Source organism: Mandrillus leucophaeus, unplaced genomic scaffold, assembly GCF_000951045.1.
Source record: "Mandrillus leucophaeus isolate KB7577 unplaced genomic scaffold, Mleu.le_1.0 Scaffold465, whole genome shotgun sequence".
NCBI classification, from domain to species: Eukaryota; Metazoa; Chordata; class Mammalia; order Primates; family Cercopithecidae; genus Mandrillus; species Mandrillus leucophaeus.
The window spans coordinates 1,632,560-1,652,309 of record NW_012104976.1 but is presented as its reverse complement, the minus strand read 5'-3'; the positions used below and the strand labels follow the sequence as shown (position 1 = coordinate 1,652,309).

Below are 19,750 nucleotides of genomic sequence, written 5' to 3'. Positions count from 1 at the left end.
TAAAAAGAAGAAAATAATCTCTATTCAGCAAACTGGTCCATATATATTAGCATCTGCCTTTTTACAAAGCACTTTTTGCATATTTTGATATCTGCTCAGCAGTATTACTACGGGAGATAAACTCTCAAAAAGTTCCCTCCTGTTTGGTAATACAGAAAACTCATTAGCATAGCTGATGGGCACTCATGAAAGAAAACGGAACCCTTGAACACATACAAATGTTGACGAGGACCTCAAAAATATGCATGTGACATCCATTTCAGTGCAAATGAAAGCTGTGTTGGTGCCCGCTTCACAGGAAAATGATGATGCACATTACAGTATTTTGAATATAAGTAGTTGGGAGGGAATTTTACACTGAGCATGAAGGGAAAGACAAAATATGCATCCCAGTTTGTTTTCAGGGTCCAGAACGTAAGAATCCAGTCCCAGTGCAAACAAGAGATCCTGGAATGGCTAAAAGTCAGAGAAGAAGAACGCATTTTAAAAGCACATGTTGTTCTTTCTTGGTTTTCGGTATTATATTTCCAATGCTAGTTACTTAAGAGCAATCTGGTGATCTGTTTACAGCTGTTCAATTTCACAAACATGTAATAGACACCCACTCTGCACAAAGCCTGATGTTAAGTATCGTGACAATCCAAAGATGAAGCAAGACATGGAAGCATAAAGAAATAAATGGCACAGAAGTACACCCAAGTGAGGACTCTGACAGAAGACAAATAAAGACATAAATCCAAATATCTAATGATCGAAATGAAATCTAAATTTTGAAATCAAAATGAAATCAAATTTGTCAGACATGTGGAACTTGAGAAATTCCAGTACCTTGCTGAAATCAAGGCATAATTTTATTTCATAGGGCTTTAATAAAAAGCAAAAATCTTTTACTGAAATAAGCAATTAATCTTGAGAATTACAGACGAACACAGTTCATTATTCTTCCCTCATCTACGCTTTGGTGAGTTAAGACTTTTGGCCTTATTCATATACAATCTAGTCTCTCTGAAAGAAGCAGAAGTTACTATGAAATTGGATGCCCCTAGAAATGCTTTTCCCAGGGCAGCACATGACAGGAATAGCAGCCACAGTGTAGAGGGGGCAGTAGCAGAGAGTTGAAGAAAATCTGTAATTCTCACTAATGACTTGGAAGCCCAGTGAAGCTTACCAAACTTCAGGAATTACTGAGAAAACATAAGCTATCACAACATGACTTCTGTACATTTATTCTGATTAGTAAAGTTTGGGTTAAATGATTTATCACCCTATCTCACAGTGTGCATACTGAAAGTAATGAAGTCTTTGCAATATGAACGTTCCGTATGCATGAGGCTATTAAATCTTTGTTGAGAAGCATGTAGAAGCTGCAAGGATGATTACTTTAGTTTTTGGCTGATATCTGGCAGGCCTAACAAATACATGAAATGAAAATTTACCAACCCTGATTCCACCAAATCCTTTGTTCACAGGACACAGAAAGCTTGTCCTACTTTATTCTTTTTGGAATAAGCCTAATGCACATCTACTATCCAGAGATCAAAGAAGCAACCACTTTTAGGCTGGAATAGATTATAGTAGCTGTTTAACAACAACGCAAAAAGGCAGAAGGGTAAGTCCTTTCAGGAAGCACTGAGTAGGTGGATCATCAGTGCCTCTGCGATATGCTGCATACTTCAGCCACATTTGCATCCCTAAAGATTCTTGCAGGAACATGACATCAGCCAGTGAAGCTGTAGGGTGATAGAATACTTTGTAGCGTAGACTCAAAAGTTGAACTGCCTGGGTTCAAATTCTGGCACCACTTCTCATCATCTGTCATCTTGAACAGGCTAATCTGCTAATCTGTTCCTGTCTCCCCATCAGCAAAATTGGGATAAAAATAGATGTAAAAATTAAATAAGGTAGGCCAGGTGAGGTGGTTCACACCTGTAATCCCAGCACTTTGGGAGGGCGAGGCAGGCAGATCACCTGAGGTCAGGAGTTCAAGACCAGCCTGGCCAACATGGTGAAACCCTGAAGTAAACCCTCTACTGAAAACCCTAAACCCTCTACTAAAAATACAAAAATTAGCCTGTCGTGGTGGTGGGCACCTGTAATCCCAGCTACTCGGGAGGCTGAGGCAGGAGAATTGCTTGAACCCTGGAGGCGGATGTTGCAGTGAGCCGAGATTGCGCCACTGCACTCCAGACTGGATGACAAGAGTGAAACTCCAACTCAAAACAACAACAAAAAATTAATTAAGGTAATACACATAAGCAGTTAGGCCTATGCTGTGCCTAAAATGTGAACTCAATAAATGTCAGCTTCCTCTTACTGAGGGAGAGGCAGATTCAAGTATGTTCTAAACACCCGGCTGGAACATCAGTCTTCCAAAGCCCCAAATACACAAAAGGCACGCGGCAGTAGATGTTAAGTACTAGCCATTTTGAAATTGGGACCTGGCTGCACTGCTGTTTTTTAATGTGAACTTTCAGAGGGAATGAAGCTTTGGAACTAATGATGTTTATTTCAACACTAAGCTCTGGTGCAGAAGGACAAACAGAGAACTAGACTTCTGAGCTACATAAGCTTATTCTGTGTATAATAGGTTCCATTCTAAAATTCCACACATTTATTATGCCTCTACCTCCAACTTTATGTCCTTCATCAATCCCCTCCTCCCAGTCACACTATCTCCCTACCACACGCATGCCTTGCGTCGTATGCTTTGGTTTTTGAGACACAGACTTACTCTGTCATCCAGGCTGGAATGCGATGGTGTGTGCGACTCCTGCTCACTGCAACCTCCATGTCCTGGTGAGAGGTGACAACGTGCTAGCAGCCCTTGCTCTCGGGGCCTCCTCGGCCTCAGCGTCCACTCCGGTGGCGCTTGAGGAGCCCTTCAGCCCTCCACTGCACTGTAGGAGCCCCTTTCTGGGCTGCCTGAGGCCAGAGCCGGCTGCCTCTGCTTGTGGGGAGGTATGGAGGGAGAGGCACAGGCGGGAACTGGGCCAGCGCGAGTTCACGGTGGGCGGGCTCGGCTGGGCGGGCCCAGCACTTGGAGAGGCTGGCCGGGTCTGCCGGCCCAGGCAGTGAGGGGCTTAGCATCCGGGCCAGCAGCTGCAGAGGGTGCGCCGGGTCCCCCAGTGCATCGTGCTCAAGTTCTCGCGGGGCCTCAGCTGCCTCCCCGCCCGGCAGGGCTCGGGACCAGTCCGCCATGTCCGAACCCCCCACCCGCCCCTCTACGGTTGGCTCCCAAGCCGCCTGAGCGGCTTGAGCCTCCCCTCCGAGCACCGCCCCCTGCTCCGAGGCGCTGGGTCCCATCAACGGCCCAGAGGCTGAGGAGTGCTGGTGCAGCTCAGAACTGGCAGGCAGCTCCACCTGCAGCCCCAGTGCAGGATCCACTAGGTGAAGCCAGCTAGGCTCCTGAGTCTAGTGGGGACTTGGAGAACCTTTATGTCTAGCTAAGGGATAGTAAAGGCACCAGTCAGCACTCTGTCTAGCTCAGGGTTTGTAAAGACACCAATCAGTACTCTGTATCTAGCTAACCTAGTGGGGACTTCCAGAAGTTTTCTGTCTAGCACTCTATGTCTAGCCAAAGGATTGTGAATACACCAATCAGCACCCTGTATCTAGCTCAAGGTTTGTAAATACACCAATCAATACTCTGTATCTAGTTAAACTAGTGGGGACTTGGAGAACTTTTATGTCTAGCTCAGGCACTATAAAACGGACCAATCAGCTCTCCGTAAAATGGACCAATCAGCTCTCTGTAAAATGGACCAATCAGCAGGATGTGGGTGAGGTCAGATAAGGAAATAAAAGCAGGCTGCCCAAGCCAATTAGTGGCAACCCGCTTGGGTTCCCTTCGACACTGTGGAAGCTTTGTTCTTTTGCTCTTTGCAATAAATCTTGCTGCTGCTCGCTCTTTGAGTGTATACTGCCTTTATGAGCTGTAACACTCACCGTGAAGGTCTGCAGCTTCACTCCTGAAGCCAGCGAGACCACAAACCCACCAGGAAAAACTAACAACTCCAGACCTGCCGTCTTTAAGAGCTGTAACACCTCCAAAGTCTGCAGCTTCACTCCTGTCAGCAAGACCACGAACCCACCAGAAGGAAGAAGCTCCAGACACATCTGAACGTCTGAAGGAACAAACTCCAGCCACACCATCTTTAAGAACTGTAACACTCACCGCCAGCGTCCACGGCTTCATTCTTGAAGTCAGCGAGACCAAGAACCCACCAATTCCAGACACAGTGGGTTCAAGCGATTCTCCTGCCTCAGCCTCCCTAGTAGCTGGGATTACAGGCACCTGCCACCACACTCAGCTAATTTTTGTATTTTTAGTATAGACACGGTTTCACCATGTTGGCCAGGCTGGTCTCAAACTCCTGACCTCAGGTGATCCACTCGCCTTGGCCTCGCAAAGTGCTGGGATTACAGGGGTGAGTCACTGCACCTGGCATCCTATGCTTTTTTATTTTATGATGCCTGTGTGGAATGTTTTTTGCCTGTTTTTACTCTCATCTCCACTCTTGCCCCCACCTTCACTTCCTCCTCCCATAGCAGCTAGATGGCCTTTTAAAAAATAGTTGGTTCATATCACTCCCCACTTAAAAAAACCTTCTTCTGGCTTCTTGTCGCACTTATAATAAAATCTAAACTCCCATATGCTCCATCCCCTCCTCCATCTCTGATGACATCTCTCCCCTGACTCCTGTCTCAGAGGTCTTTGCTCTGGTCCCTAAGTTTGCTCCAGCCTCAAGACCTTTGCATTTCTGTTCCTTTTACTGGATGGGCGGGCTCGGTCCAGTAAACAGAGATCGGTCCAGTAAACAGAGGGACCTCTGTTCTTCCCAGAGCTAGATCCTTCTCACCATTCAATTTCAGCTGAAATCTTACCTTTCATCTTTAGAGAAGGTGCCTTCCCCAACCATCTTCTCTAAAGTAGCCACCGATGCCGTCACTCAACTAGTCTCTCATTCTTTTTCCTACTTTTCTGTCTTACTTTTTTTTCCAGGAGTTTTCACTCTGAAATGTTATTATTTCTTTTTAAAATTTTCTTGTCTATGATCTTTCTACCCTTACTACAATACATGTTCCATCAAAGCACAAACCTTGATTGGCTTATTTATTGTATCTTCTGCACTTACAACATATCCTGGCAAATAGTAGACACTCAATTAACAAACAAACGAACGAATAAATGAGTTAACGTACAACTCTAAGCATTTCTTTGAGTTCTAGTGTAAGTTGCTCTTATTCTACGAAGCCATCTCTAATGACTTTACTTAATCTAAATTCCTATTGCACTTACTATCAGGACTAATCACTTCATTATAAACATACTTGTCCTTTTTCGTTTGTAGGAACATAAGTCTTCTCTCCCCAACTGGTTTTTAACTTTCTTGAGGGCATCAACCATCTCAAATGTAGCTGTAAATCAGGAGTAATCAGAAGTTTATGCACTTAACTCAGAGGAAAGGCTGACTGGGCCTCACTAGGGGTCTCTATACACTTTTTAAGGCATAATTTTAGCAACTATAATTTTATAACTTCTCCACTCACAAAAGTGGATTTCATGGGAGTGCTATAAGCAGGTTCTGACTACAATAAGTGATAACTAAGAATAAGAGATAAAGAGGACAGCTATACAAAGAAAAAAACAGGTACAAGAAATCAAAAGGCACAGATCATAGAGGGGATGCAAAGACAGCATGTATAGACATATAGAGAGCATTTATGGTGACAGCCAACAACCTATCTCCCTCAACTGTGCCTAAAGTGTCACGAAAGACACTTCATTACAGCACTGCGTGATCATAGATCTTTTGTACGATCACCTGCAGTCATCACTAAACCTTTCAATTTAATTGTGATCAGTTTTAAAAGGCACAGGGAGTATTATATAGCTTGGAAAAACCTGTAATCAAAAGAAGTACTTTGAAGTCTAAGCTCCTAAAACATGTACATTTTGGTTGTCTAGACAACTCCCTTATGTATCTCCTCCCTGGTGAGGTCAAGTAAATAAGGTTTTCTGGTTGTGTACTTAAGATATAATTTTTACTGATGAAACTGTTTTCTTAGGAAATCAGTCTAGAATGTGAACTTTAATCTCTGCAATCATTAATTCATGTTACTAGGGGACAACAGTTTGATCGGATATTTGGCTGGGATCATGATGGGGGCTGGTGCTTAGAATGTCTGATCTTCCCACTCATCTTTCTTCCTAGGATGTTGAGACAATTTCTGATATGGTTTGGCTGTGTCTCTGCCGAAATATCATCTTGAACTGTAGTTCCCATAATCCTTACATGTTGTGAGAGGAACCCAGTGGGAGGCCATTGAATCATGGGGGCAGTTACCTCCCTGTTGTTCTCATGATAGTTCTCCCAAGATCTGATGGTTTTATAAGGGGCTCCCCAACTACCCACTTCTCTCTGCACTTCTCCTTGCTGCCACCATGTGAGGAAGGACGTGTTTGCTTCCTTCCACAGAACATGATTGTAAGTTTCCTGAGGCCTCCCGAGCCATGCAGAACAGTGAGTCAATTAAACCTCTTTCTTCATAAATTACTCGGTCTCGGGTATGTCTTTATTAGCAGCATGAAATGGACTAATACAATTCCCTTGAGCAAGAAATGTACTCCCCTGAATATTAAACTCAATAGAGAGGTTGAGAAATAGCAGAGAGCTGTTCTTATCCCCAGATCTGATGCAGTCCAGAGAGGCTGTATTCTCAGAAGCTTCTTCTATGACCAGCAGAGCAGGATAGCATGCAGGAAAGGGCACAAGCTGGGAGTCAAAACAATTATGAGAGGAGCTGACATTTATTATTTATTTTTGTGTTAGGACCTGTGCTGAGTACTTTTGGCCACTACCTCACTTAATCTTAAGAACAATTATAGTAGGTCTTCATCATTATCATTGTCATCATCACATAGGAGAAACTGAGGGACAGAAAGCTTCTACCTGATCAAGGATATCCAGTCAGTAAATAAAAGAGGCAGGCCTCAACTACAGACTAACTCCAAAGTCCAACTTGCCAATTACACTGCATATAATCCTCTAAAGCCTCTAAAGATCAGGCTTCCATTGTTCCTGCCACTTTCTAGCTGAATATCTGGCAAGTCAAATGACCTTTCTGAGCCTTGGTATTCACATTTATAAAATGAGGATAAATGTATCCATATTCTCTCACTCATAAAATTCTGTGAGGCTCAAATGATACCTTCAAAACTCTGTAGAGGCTGGGCATGAGGGCTCATACCTGTAATCCAAACACTTTGAGAGGCCAAGGTGGGAGGATGACTTGAGGCCAGGAATTTGGGACCAGCCTGGGCAACATAGTGAGACCTCATCTCAAAAAATTTGTTAATTAGCTGGGTGTGGTGGCATGCACCTATAGTTCTAGCTAATTGGGAGACTGAGGTGGGAAAATTGCTTAAGCCCAGGATACAAGGCTAAAGTGAGCTGAGATTGTGCCACTGTACTCCAGCCTGGGTGACAGAGTGAGACTTCATCTCGAAAAAAAAAATATATGTGTGTGTGTGTGTGTGTGTGTGTGTGTGTGTGTGTGTGTGTATGCAAATAAATTTTTAAAATCCTGTGGAAACTTTTATGCTTTTATGTGATATACAAAGGTAAGTACTATGTGACTGATTATGCACATGACTTCTGGGTGAACATCCACCTGGTACAGACACAATCATGTTCTTCTTACACATAAGAAAACCATTTTTAAAAAGAAAAAGCCAGCAACATTGTATACCACAAGTTCATGTTTGATCATTCCCCAACCCCCGTCAGAATATTCAATATGGATTTCAAAATTATTCTCCATCCATGAGTTTAAAGAAAAAGATATCCGGCAGAGACTGTTCTCTTAAGAAACTTAAAATGAAACACAGATCTTTTAAATGAATGAGAACTTTTGTATTCCCATGGATTACTGATGCATTTTTCTACTCTGCTATTTCAAAATTTTCCCAAAGGCTTTTCAAATTTTGATTCATATCGGTCTGGATGTTGAACTTCGTTATAAACTCGAGGCTAGTCATGCATCCCTAGGTCATTTTGTTGTGTATACTGTTATCAGTAATATGCAATAGAAGCCAGTTCCAGAGAAAAATCTACATTTTTCAGAATGTACTTGTGGTCAACATTTTCTGCACTCTCCCAGGGAGGCAAGGAATATGGCAAACCTCTTACTCCTGCTCTCCACACAAGCAGCCAAAGAAGAGTTGCCTGAGAAATGGTCCGAAGGCTCCAAGAGCTAAGAGCTCCCCAGCCATGAAGGGGCCTCCATAATGCACATGGTAGAGCATGGCTGGAGCCACAGAGCAGGAAGTTTACAGTGTGACTTTGTCCGTTCATCAGTTCTGTGAATCTGGGCAAAAGATCTAAACTCTGATTTTCCATTTCCTCAGCTATGAATCAAGAATAATGATGTCGTATGGGTTTGCTATGAGAATTAGAAAATGTCTGTCACTTGTAAGGTACACAAAAAATATTGGCCAAAAAAAAGGTAGGAGTATTCATTTACTTTGAAAAGATGTGACAGATAATTATGTAAAGGATACCAGTTAAGCTACAGCTAATACAGTCATAAGAAAATTCCCCTAGAGTTGTTTCTAACCAGAATATGACCTATAAATGACTCTGTTATTTGTGACATCAGACACGTTTTCAACAATTGGGTAATTCATTAAAACAGTGTGCAAGCCATTAGTACATGCAGGAGAATACAATGAGACAGGGATATGGAGAAAGGATATTGAGGGTGGGGTCTGTAGAGATGATGAAAGGGATGAAATAAGAGGCACAGAGAAGAAGAGTTAAACTGGAAAGGAAAGAGGACAAAATCCACAGGAATGCTGGTCATTCAAGCAGAAAAGAAATTCACAAACTCTTAGTAACACTGAGTGGACCCACTATGAGAGAGCTACACAGTAACTGCATTTAAGCTCACCAGAATTCCATTGGCCTTACTGAGAGAAGCAGGAAATCAGCACTCGGTGGTACTATGATAGACGGTGTCTGCCAGAATTGAAGCCTGACGGAGATTATTTAGTCAAAACTTTTTTATAAACACAGCCAGTATGAAGGAGGTTTGTTGTTCTTATAATTGGACACCAACGAGCTGCTATCTGCTTCAACAGAATGGAGGAAAATGCTCATTCTCACTGTACCCATGGTTTACTCCCTTGCACTGTCTGTGCATGAGACGGTCAACAGAGAGACAGTTCTCTCTGTCATCAAAGCGAGAATGGTGGTGGCCTGGAGCACTGTATCTGCAGGCCACTTGATCTGGAAGAGACCTTCACCAGAGCACAGCACCCATAACCTCCATCAGCCCCAGGAGTGTCCTTGAATGTGCCAGCAATCAGAACATAAAACTGTGTTGACTCTACAAATGTGGCTTCAAGACAGATCCCTGGAGTCCCTTCTAATCAGACTGCTTCTCTGAACTCATTCTATATAGAAATTCTGGAGCTGATGTCAGAATTCTTCAGAAAGTGGCACTGGGTAGTCAGAGTTTACAAGTAACACAATGGCGAAGGCCTCAAAAATGGGGTGCCTACCCAACACAAGTAGGCTCGCCCCAAGAATTCTTAAAAGGAGAATATATGCAAACATTAGTGTGTTTCTTATCAACAAAGTGGTTGCCCTGAGTTATTTATTGATAAGGATGACCTGGGAAACATCATTTTCATAAACTTCCTTGCTCCAACCAGCTCTACGTCACTCCAATTCCCTCCAAACTTGTAGGAGCCATACTCATAAACATTGCCCAGTGTACTCTCTTGTTCCAGGTTAGTCAAGAAAAGGTGTCAATTATACCTTTCTGTCCCAGGAACCCAGATCCCAAGCACGAGAGCATGACAGAAAGTTGGGAGAGCTAGTCTCAGGCACCTGACCAACACCGTTACTGCAAAACATGAATGGCACTGGAGAACATGCCTATCGGGTGTCAGTTGTGATGGTGAAACTCCATATAAATGAGGTCATATTTATTTATTCTGTCTAATGCCTGATATACTACCAATGAATACTTAAAATATTTCCTAATGAGAAAGCATGTCCTGTACCTTGGAATAAGATGTGGGAATAAGCTTGCCTTTATAAAGGACTTAATTATTACTTCATTATGTGAGCTACAAAGGTCTTGTTCTTTTCTTTCTTAGTTCATAGATCAATCAAAGAAAGACCAAATTCAACAACTGGGGAAATCCTGGGCCAGGAAGTACTACCATAATGTTCTGGAAGAAAAGCAATTTGTGTTGTGGACAGAATACATTTCTCTCCCATTATAACCACAGCCTGTTAAAAGCCTGTCAGGAAATAAATAAAACACTTTTTTGTTCCGTTGCCCACATCCCTGTGCTCAATTCAACAGATTCCAGCCTTCTCAGAAATGCAATCTAAGGTGAAGCCAAGAGGACAACAGGCTGGGGAGGGGAGGACTCTCTGAGAAGCCTTGATGGGGATATGGGCTCCTCCATACTTGCTTCACAAGAGACTCTGCCTCCATCATCCTCTCCTGAACTCTTGTGGTATTGAAGTCAGATTCAGCTGAGAGGCTCACATCAATCTGAAATCCCATCATCCCTGCCAAACAGAAGCTTTCATCTTACAAAGGAAAAGGAGGCAGTGAAAAATAAGGCATGCACATGGTTTGTGTGGAGTACACATGGGCATCATGATATTCTTATTCCTAGCTCCAAAGGATACACACACACACACACACACACACTCATGAGTCTATATGTATTCATATATATGAATAAGCAGCTTAATAGGTACAATTTTTCTAATACTGTATTTTAAGCTAACCATACTATACATTTTTTTTTTCCTCTAAGCAATCTACCTCATTCCCATTTAGATGTACTACTAAAATAGAAAGCATTCTGAAGCATATTGTGGATTTTGGCAGCAAATATCAAGGGTAGAAAATGGGGGGTGGTGCTGGATTTTATAGTGGTACTACTGCAAAACGTGTAGGCAGTCTTTTGACTAAAGGACTCTGAGTTATGAACAATTGATAAATACCAACAGACCCTAAGTGTTATGAGTTCAGAGACTGAGTTGTGCTTTTCACCACTGTATCCCCTGTATCCAGCACAGTGCTTGACACATACTAGGTATTGAAAAGATGTGTTCAATAAAAGTCTAGCAGGCTGATTGAATAAATAAATGAATGACTAAGGTCATACAGGAATGAATACACTGGAATGAAAAATGGCCTTTGTTTCATGGTTCAGAAGACCTGAGGAACAAAGGAGCCTACATCAAATTCTTCTCTTTGTTTGTTTTAGTTTTGAGATGTAGCCTCGCTCTGTCACTCAGGCTGGAATGCAGTGGTGCAATCTTGGCTCACTGCAACCTCCACCTCCTGGGTTCAAGCGATTCTTCTGCCTTAGCCTCCTGAGTAGCTGGGATTACAGGAGCCCACCACCATGCCCAGATAATTTTTGTAATTTTAGTAGAGACAGGGTTTCTCCATGTTGCCCAGGCTGCTCTCGAACTCCTGACCTTGTGTGATCTGCTGGCCTCAGCCTCCCAAAGGGCTGGGATTATAGACATGCGCCACTGGCCAGCCATCAAATTCTTCTCTTCTGCAGCAGTGTAAGTTACAGGATGGATATCCCAAGGTCTTGCACTCTCACCTGCAGCCCCTTAAATCCTGGCTCTGGTTCTGATGCCACACCTCCCACCATGATACATGTCCCTATTTACAGATGGGAAAAAGGAGGGTCAGGGAGAAGGAGTCCTTGCTTCTCATGTTTTGTTGCGAGCATGTGTGCAATGTAGAGTAGAAATCCTGTGTTTCTGGCACCACAAACTAGAAGTAGGAACATATGTGACTGAAATAATGCTTTATAACAAAAATTTGCCATACCTCATTATCATTTTTTGTTTCAATAGACGTTCCTGACCTAGCCAGGGAATGGAATCATATGTTATATTGGCATGCATTCCAATGAGAGATTAGCAAATACATTTTAAATAGGATCTGCTCATAATTGTGGGACTCCTTTCATGGGAAGCCTTGTGAAATACAGTACTACATTTTGCAACAAGGTCAGTGCTGCAGACTGTTAGATTTCTGTTAGTTACCCTTCTAGAAGGTAGAAGACATAGGGTGTACTTGATTGTTACTTGATGCCATGGATAATTGTTGACCAGCCAACTGACTATGAAGAAAATACTCTCAGAGCCCAGTACAACTTAGCTCAGGATCTTTCAATCAGTAAGTCCTCTATAAATGGGATTAGATCACTTCACATTCATTAGGATGGCTAATATTAAAATAAAAAAAGAAAATGACATATAACAACTGTTATGTGCCCTGCAGACAGGAATGTAAAATGGTTCAGCTGCTATAGAAAAAAGTATGGTAATTCCTCAATAAAATTACCGTATGACCCAGAAACTCCACTCTGGGTATATGTCCAGAAGAATTAGAAGCAGAGACTCAAAGAGATTTCACCCATGTTCACAGCAGCATTATTCACAATAATCAAAATGTAGAAGCAACCCAAGTGTCTATGGACAGATGAATGGATAGAAAAATGTGGTATACACACACGATGGAATACTAGTCAATCTTGAAAAGGAAGGAAACTCCGACACATACAACATGGATAAACCTTGAGGACATTATGCTAACAGAAATAAGCTAGTTACAAAAAAGACAAATGCTGTATGAGTCCACTAACATGGGGTACTTAGGGCAGTCAAATTCAAATTCATAGAAAAAGAAAGTCATCAGGGGCCTGGGGGAGGGAAGAATAGGGTGTTAACGAGTATAGGGTTTCAGTTTTGCAAAACGAAAACAGTTCTAAAGATTGTACAACAATGTGAATATACATAATACTACTGAATTGTATACTTAAAATGTTTAAAATGGTAAATTTTATGTTATGGATTTTACCACAATTGAAAAAATAAAGTCCATAGAAACAAAATATGCACCATACCTTTAAATACCTAAAGAAATAGAATTCCTTAATATCATCAAATATCCATTAATGTTCAAATGTTCAGTCATCTTATAAATGTAATAAATGTTCTAAAATATAGTTTGTTTCAGTCAGTATCAAAAAGTGATTTATACTCTTAAAAAGACAATTAGCGCCAGGTGTGGTAACTCACGCCTGTAATCCCAGCACTTTGGGAGGGCAAGCTGGGCGGATCATGAGGTCAGGAGTTTGAGACCAGCCTGACCTACATGGTGAAATACCATCTCTATTAAAAATACAAATATTAGCCAGCGTGGTGGCACGCACTTGCAATCCCAGCTACTCAGGAGGCTGAGGCAGGAGAATTGCTTGAACCTGGGAGGTGGAGGTTGCAATAAGCCAAGATTGTGCCATGGCACTCCAGCCTGGGTGACAGAGCAAGACTCCATCTCAAAGAAAAAAAAAGAAAAGAAAAAAAGACAATTAGGAGATTTCCTGATACATTGTTGGGCAACATCATTGTTTACAAAAGAGTTAGTGATTAGGTAAGTTTAAAACTGTGACATGTTTGCAAGCCTAATGAGAGTGTGTCTTTTTTGTCATTCCCCTAATATTATCCCTTATTTTTGAGAACAGTTTTAGGTTTACAGAAAAATTGAGCATAAATTACAGAGTTCCTATACCCTTCATCCACCACTTCCACCTCCCTGTTTCTTGTTTTAGTAACATGTGTCACAATCGTGAACCAATATTGATATATTATTTTTAACTAAAGTCCATGGTTTACATTAGAGTCCATTCTTTGTGTTATACAGTGTTTTGGGTTTTGACAAATGTACAAAGTCATGTATCCACTATGTGTCTTATTTATTCTACATCCCTCAAACCCAAGAATGAATACTGAATAAATGACTTGGTAGTCCGCCCTTTCAATTTAACTACTGTTGAAACAAGACAGATCCAAAGAAATAAAGATAGAAAATGTTCATTTTCCTTTGCAACAATTCATATGTCAAAAGTTAGAGTCTTGCTATTCTGCCTGCAGCTAAAATGATAAAATTCTATGCCTTTTTTGGAGTAAAAATATTTTAAGCTTCTGTCATGAGCTTTGTAAAATAGCTGGGATGCTTATAGTTCAGTAAAAATTGACTTAGTATTCCTCCTAGTCTCTGCAATAGTGAAACTGCATTAGACATGAAAACATTTTCTGAAAGATAACATTACAGGTAAAATAAGGAGATTAAGAGTTAAGTAATTAACAAACTAAGCGTCCTATTTGCTATGGTTCTGCTGTTAGTGATGTGGTTGTTTATGTTAAACTAATGTACTCTTTGGATTAACAGAAATACATAAATACATCCCACAGTGTTCCTAAATACTTCCAAAATCATCTCTCCCTCAGTGTTCTTTTCTCACAGTGCTACATGTAAGTGAGGACTATGCCGAGGAAACCAATCCAATGCAGAAAGCTCATTTGTGGCAGATGCAGGGAGCTATTAAGAACCATCAGCTATCCTGGTCTTACTTCAGAGAAGAGGGATATTAAACTTCAGTCTAAGAGGATGTGAGGTCACCACAGCCACATTTGCAAAGCTAGAGGGCCATCTTAAGTACTTTAAATGGGTTTTATTGCTTTGTTCCTAAGGCAGGTAACTTTATATTTGGCTTGGAAATAGAATTATTTCAAAGAGTCCTGCCTTTGAGCTAGCATTTTGGAGACCCCATCATAAACCCTCCAGGCCATTAGTTTGCCCTATTTTTTATTTGACTGAGGACACACACAGAGGTCAGACTGATCAGGCTTGTGTTTGAATTGTCTGTCCAGTAGTGAAAATGGGTCTGTGTTGACTCATCCATTTCTAATCAATTTTCTCTTGTAATCGACTTAGTACAGTTTAGGCTTTGTGTTAAAATCTCAGTTCATCTGACCACAAATACTGAGATAGAGAGTTGTTTACAAAACTGAGGAAAAGTAAAGAACGTAGGCAAAAATAATAAATGCCTGCTACACACATCTCCTTCTTTTCTGTTCCTCAGCATCAGCAAACTATGCCCAGCATATAATGAATAGGCAATAAACCCCTGCTTACTGAAACACTTGTACCTGACCCAACTAGATTACAAAGTAGAGGATTTTTCTTTGAATCAATAAACATTAGCTTTCAAGTACTTGTTTCTTTAGCCTCTTATATTTGGTCAGCTAGTTTTAGGGTTTGACAAAGGTAGTGATAATTAACTAAAATCTGAGTTTGCTTTTTTTATGAGAAACTATATTTTAGAGAGCCTGACCTCTTCCTTTCACATAATTTCTCAGATGCTTTTTGGTCCACCCACAATTTTGCTTCTACCTACTCATGTTGTTTATTTTCACTTACCCCCCTCCACCCTCTCCAAACACAGCTGGGTGCTCGCTTCCTAAACTTCTCCATCTCTGTAGCTCAGCCCTTCTTTCTGTCAGACACAGACTTCCTGCAATTGTTAAGTCCAACTAAGTTTGAAAGGCCAAGTTCAAATCTTCCTTCTCTCAAGTAGCCTTTGCCAGACTTACTCATTTTGAATTAATCTGTACCTCCCCTATATTCCTACAGTATACTGCTTATACCATTATTATACCACTTATAAGTAACTTCCCTGGACTAGAAAAATTCTCTGTGTCAGCCTTTACCTACTGAGTACTTGAATCATACATAGAACTTGAATCCTAGCAGCTTCGTGGAGAATACTTATTAGAATGACATTCAATGACACCCAAAAGAATACAGTGAGGAAAAAGGTGAAGTTCTATAAGGAGAGAAATTTGTTCCAACTTAAAAATCCACTGAAATTTAATTTAGTCCGTTTGGGCTACAGATGAGCATCTGGACATCCATTTACATTGGTTTGAGTAGCAGCCTAGTGTTCTGTGTACTTGCTGTGGGTACAAGATTGATTTCCTGTATTTAAGCATCCCTTTATGACAAACGGTGCTTGATAATAGAAGTAGACAGCAGCCTCACAATACGAATAGCCTCAATTAGGCTTCAGTTATATGTGTCATATATCTGTTATTGAGATCTGAAGGGAAAGAATGCTATTTATGTTGTGTGTGGGGGCGGGGCGGGGAGAGTGAGAGAGAAACACCATCAAAACTCAATCAAGAAAAAAGCTTAGTTGAGTAAAGCAAATATGATATATCCATTTTGCTGAGCAAGTGAACAAATTCAGGCTTAAGTAAGCAGCATGATTAAATTAGGAGGAAAAACTTGTGCTTAGTGTGTATTTACATACAGTCAGGACTTGGTATTTGTAAACTGAAATTTGCTGTATTTCTTCATACTTGAAGCAACTCATTCAACACATATATATGGAGTGGCTTTAAGTGCTAGTCATGTGCCCTGTGACAAAGTTTTCAGTAGTAAAGGAGAAGGGTCATAGCACATGAATCCGTGGTGACAGCTGCCACTTGCTCACCCATATCTGTTTTCCTCTTTCACGATAATGGGAAATCATGGTCATCCCACTGGAAACCACACACATTTTCCAGCCTTTTTTACAAATGGGTATGGCCACTTCAGGCCAAAGGAATGTGACTTCCAGGTCACTTCCAATGTAAAAGTCAAGCCATATGCCCTGGAGTTCCTTCTTTTCCTTTTTTAGTAGCTGGAACATGGACATGCCTATAACCCAGCATCAACTATGGAGATAAAGATAATACCCAAAGAGATAGTGGGGCTCACCATAAAGAAATCATGGTCTTTGATTAATTGTTCAGAATAGTGCCACCCAATCAACTTGTACTCTCACCTCAGACATGTCACATTAATGAGAAATAAACTGTCTGTCTTCATTATGCCACTGCATTTTGGGAGTATCTTTGTTACGACAGCTTAATTTTTACCCTAATTAATATAATTCCTCATTAATTCCCTAAGAGAAATCTTCCCCCAAACTGTTGGAGGGAGGCTTGGCTGCAATTCACCTTCCTATCTAGATTCAGAATGTGGACAGTCTATGGATAAGCATATTTTGTGGGAAATGTGTCACATACTATTTGCTTTTCTGTGGATCTTTGGCTGCCTTCTCTCCACCCAAACCCATCTGGCTGATGTCTAACAGAAGAATGGTTGATTCTGTTCTCATCCCATCTGATGAATGGTCTGCACCAAGTCTCTTACTCTTTTCATCTAAGACAGAATAAATACCCATTTTCCTCTGTGGAGTGTTTTGTTAATTAATGTCAGTAGGGCAGAGAGTGTTCCAAAGTAGAACTATTATTGTAAGCCTCCTTCACTTCAACTGCATAAGCAATGTTGGAACTAATCACTCAAGAAGTAAAATCAGTAGGAAGTTGCCAAGAGGGTCAGACTGTAATTAATCAATGAGGTCACTGCCAATAACAATAGTACATTCTGTTACATGTGTAACTGGATTTAGTGGATGTACCACACTCATGAGTTACTGAAAAAAAATTCATCTCTGCCCTGGAACAGCATCTTATTGCAAAAAGCAAACAAAAAATTGTTATGCCAAAATGACATCAAAAAGGACCAGCAATGGAAGCTATCATTAGGAACACTGTTGTACTTAAAAAAAAAAAAAAAAAAAAATTCCAAGGTAAATAGTAGAAATGAGACACCACTGTTGAAAATATGCATGCTCTCCAAGTCTATAGCATAAACTTATTGGGAAAGGTCAGAACTTGGAGATCCTTAGACCTATACAGTCAACCTTTTGAGGATGAAGCAAGGTGGGAGGCAGACTATCTAAGGACGTGAAAGTCTTTAGAAGACTCAGAGAAGACTTTGAGTAAAATGGAGGGTTATTATCACTGCTGGCCAACCTTGTTTCTATTCCACTATTAAGGAGCAATGAACAAATTTGTCCTTTGTTGAGATTTGGCTTTAGATAGGTCAGGAAAAGGCTTAAAATGGGGAAAAAGTGAAATTTTGCCTCCAATTTTTGTCCTGTCCCTCAAAAACACAAAGAATTGGCAGGAAGGACCAAGTGTTTCTTAAAGGAAGGAGGAACACGTTCCGTATTAGCCCTTTAGCACATGATTCAGGGGCCAGAGCTTACAATTCTATATACTCTGAAGTCTCCCTGAGGATGAGAAGTTCTATGTTCTCAAGTCCTCATGGTACAGCCTAAATTCAATAAATTCATCATTCTAAAAACACAATGAAATACTCAAACTCAAGATTTTATTTTGTTAAGCTAAATATGCTACATTACAGCCTTTTTCATGTTAAAAATAAAAAGTTAAAATGGATGGGGACATGTTAGTCTAGTACAACTATAAATAATTCGGTGACATTTATCAAAAGCCTAAAAAATGTGCAATCCTTTGACCTGCAAGTCTACTTCTAGAAATTTATTCTAAGGGGAAAGTAAAGGCAGATTCGTTTACAAGAATATTGATCATAGCACCTTTTAAATAATGGTAAAAAATGGAAAACAGTTCAACAGTGGACATTTGAGGCAACAGAATAAGTAGTGCATGGGATCTACTGTAATGAAATTTCACCAATAACCAGGTTAATATGATTAAATACCTCTCTTTCTATAGATCAAGGTTTCTGTGTAAGAATACTAAATAGAATTTACTGAATCCATCTGAATTTAGGAGGACTGTAAAAGTATACACAATTTAACATAAAATTAAAAATCCTTAGGAAATGTAATGGTATTTGGCCTTCTCTAAAAGAAAGTTGGTGAGGAGAAGAAAATTCAGCTATAAGAAGATTCCTATAGCTACTATCTATGTAAACATACACTAATAAGAAATCTATTATGTGGCTTTGCATATCTCATTTCTGCCACGCTTCTCACATTTGAAATTACTACAAGGCAAGAAAAGCACCTTTCCCTTAATTACCTGGACTCTATGTTCTAAAAACCTCTCCAGTTAGTATTATTCAGAAACATTATTTAACAAAAGCGATTCAGAGAAATAGGTTGCTGAAATACAGCCCATTTCTTAAAAGCATGGTATTTCAATGCATGAAACTATGTTCCCCCAAAAAAGAGTAGAAAAACATTACCATTATTCAGACTCATTATTTGCAATTAACAGAGACACATTTTAATCATGATTAGTAGAGTTTAGTAATCCTTGGTTCTGGGTATTTGGCTGAATTCCAAAAATTTAAATTTATTGACAAAAAGAACTAGAGGGTAACAAGGTAACTATTATCTTGACCATGATTATTATTTGCTTCTTCTAGTTTTTATTTGAAGATATTTTCAAATCACAGAAAAATGGCAAGAAGAGTACAAAGAACGCTCATATATCCTTCACTCAGAGACGTCTTTCAAAATTTGACCAGTGGTTCTTTATAGTAAAAGAACCCAACCTGAGATATCTGTGGTACTGAGTGATCGCAAGGCTTTAGTTTTCTTCAATCAGAACAGTCTTCAGTCTTCTTTGACTTTCATGGACTTAGTATTTTTTAAGACTGGAGGCTGTGCTACAGGTATACTCATTGCTACTGAGGTGCTACTCCTCCCAGGACTTCTCATTGGGCAGACGCTATGAAATGTCTTTTATATAAACACACACAGACATGCACACACCATTGTATCCATTATATATTTATTTCTATGGCTGAATATATACTTTGAGAATATACCAATCCCTCTAATTCTAACCCAGTATCACAAGAGTCAATCAAGCCTTTACCTTTTCTATCTGAAACATCCTTCTCCTCTCATGGGGAAAAACATTCCCACTATTCAGTATATCATCAGTCATCTCCCGACATGACCAGTCCTTGCTCCTCCCTGTAGCTTCCTTCTTCCAGCTCAGACCTAACCCTACCCAGC

General features: G+C 40.4%; 1 protein-coding gene across 1 annotated transcript in view; it reads right to left on the bottom strand.

The window, feature by feature from the left end:
- The window catches only part of FAT3 (FAT atypical cadherin 3), a 566,847-nt gene that overhangs the window by 303,675 nt on the left and 243,422 nt on the right, over positions 1-19,750 (bottom strand). The gene's annotated exons all lie outside the window — the stretch shown is intronic.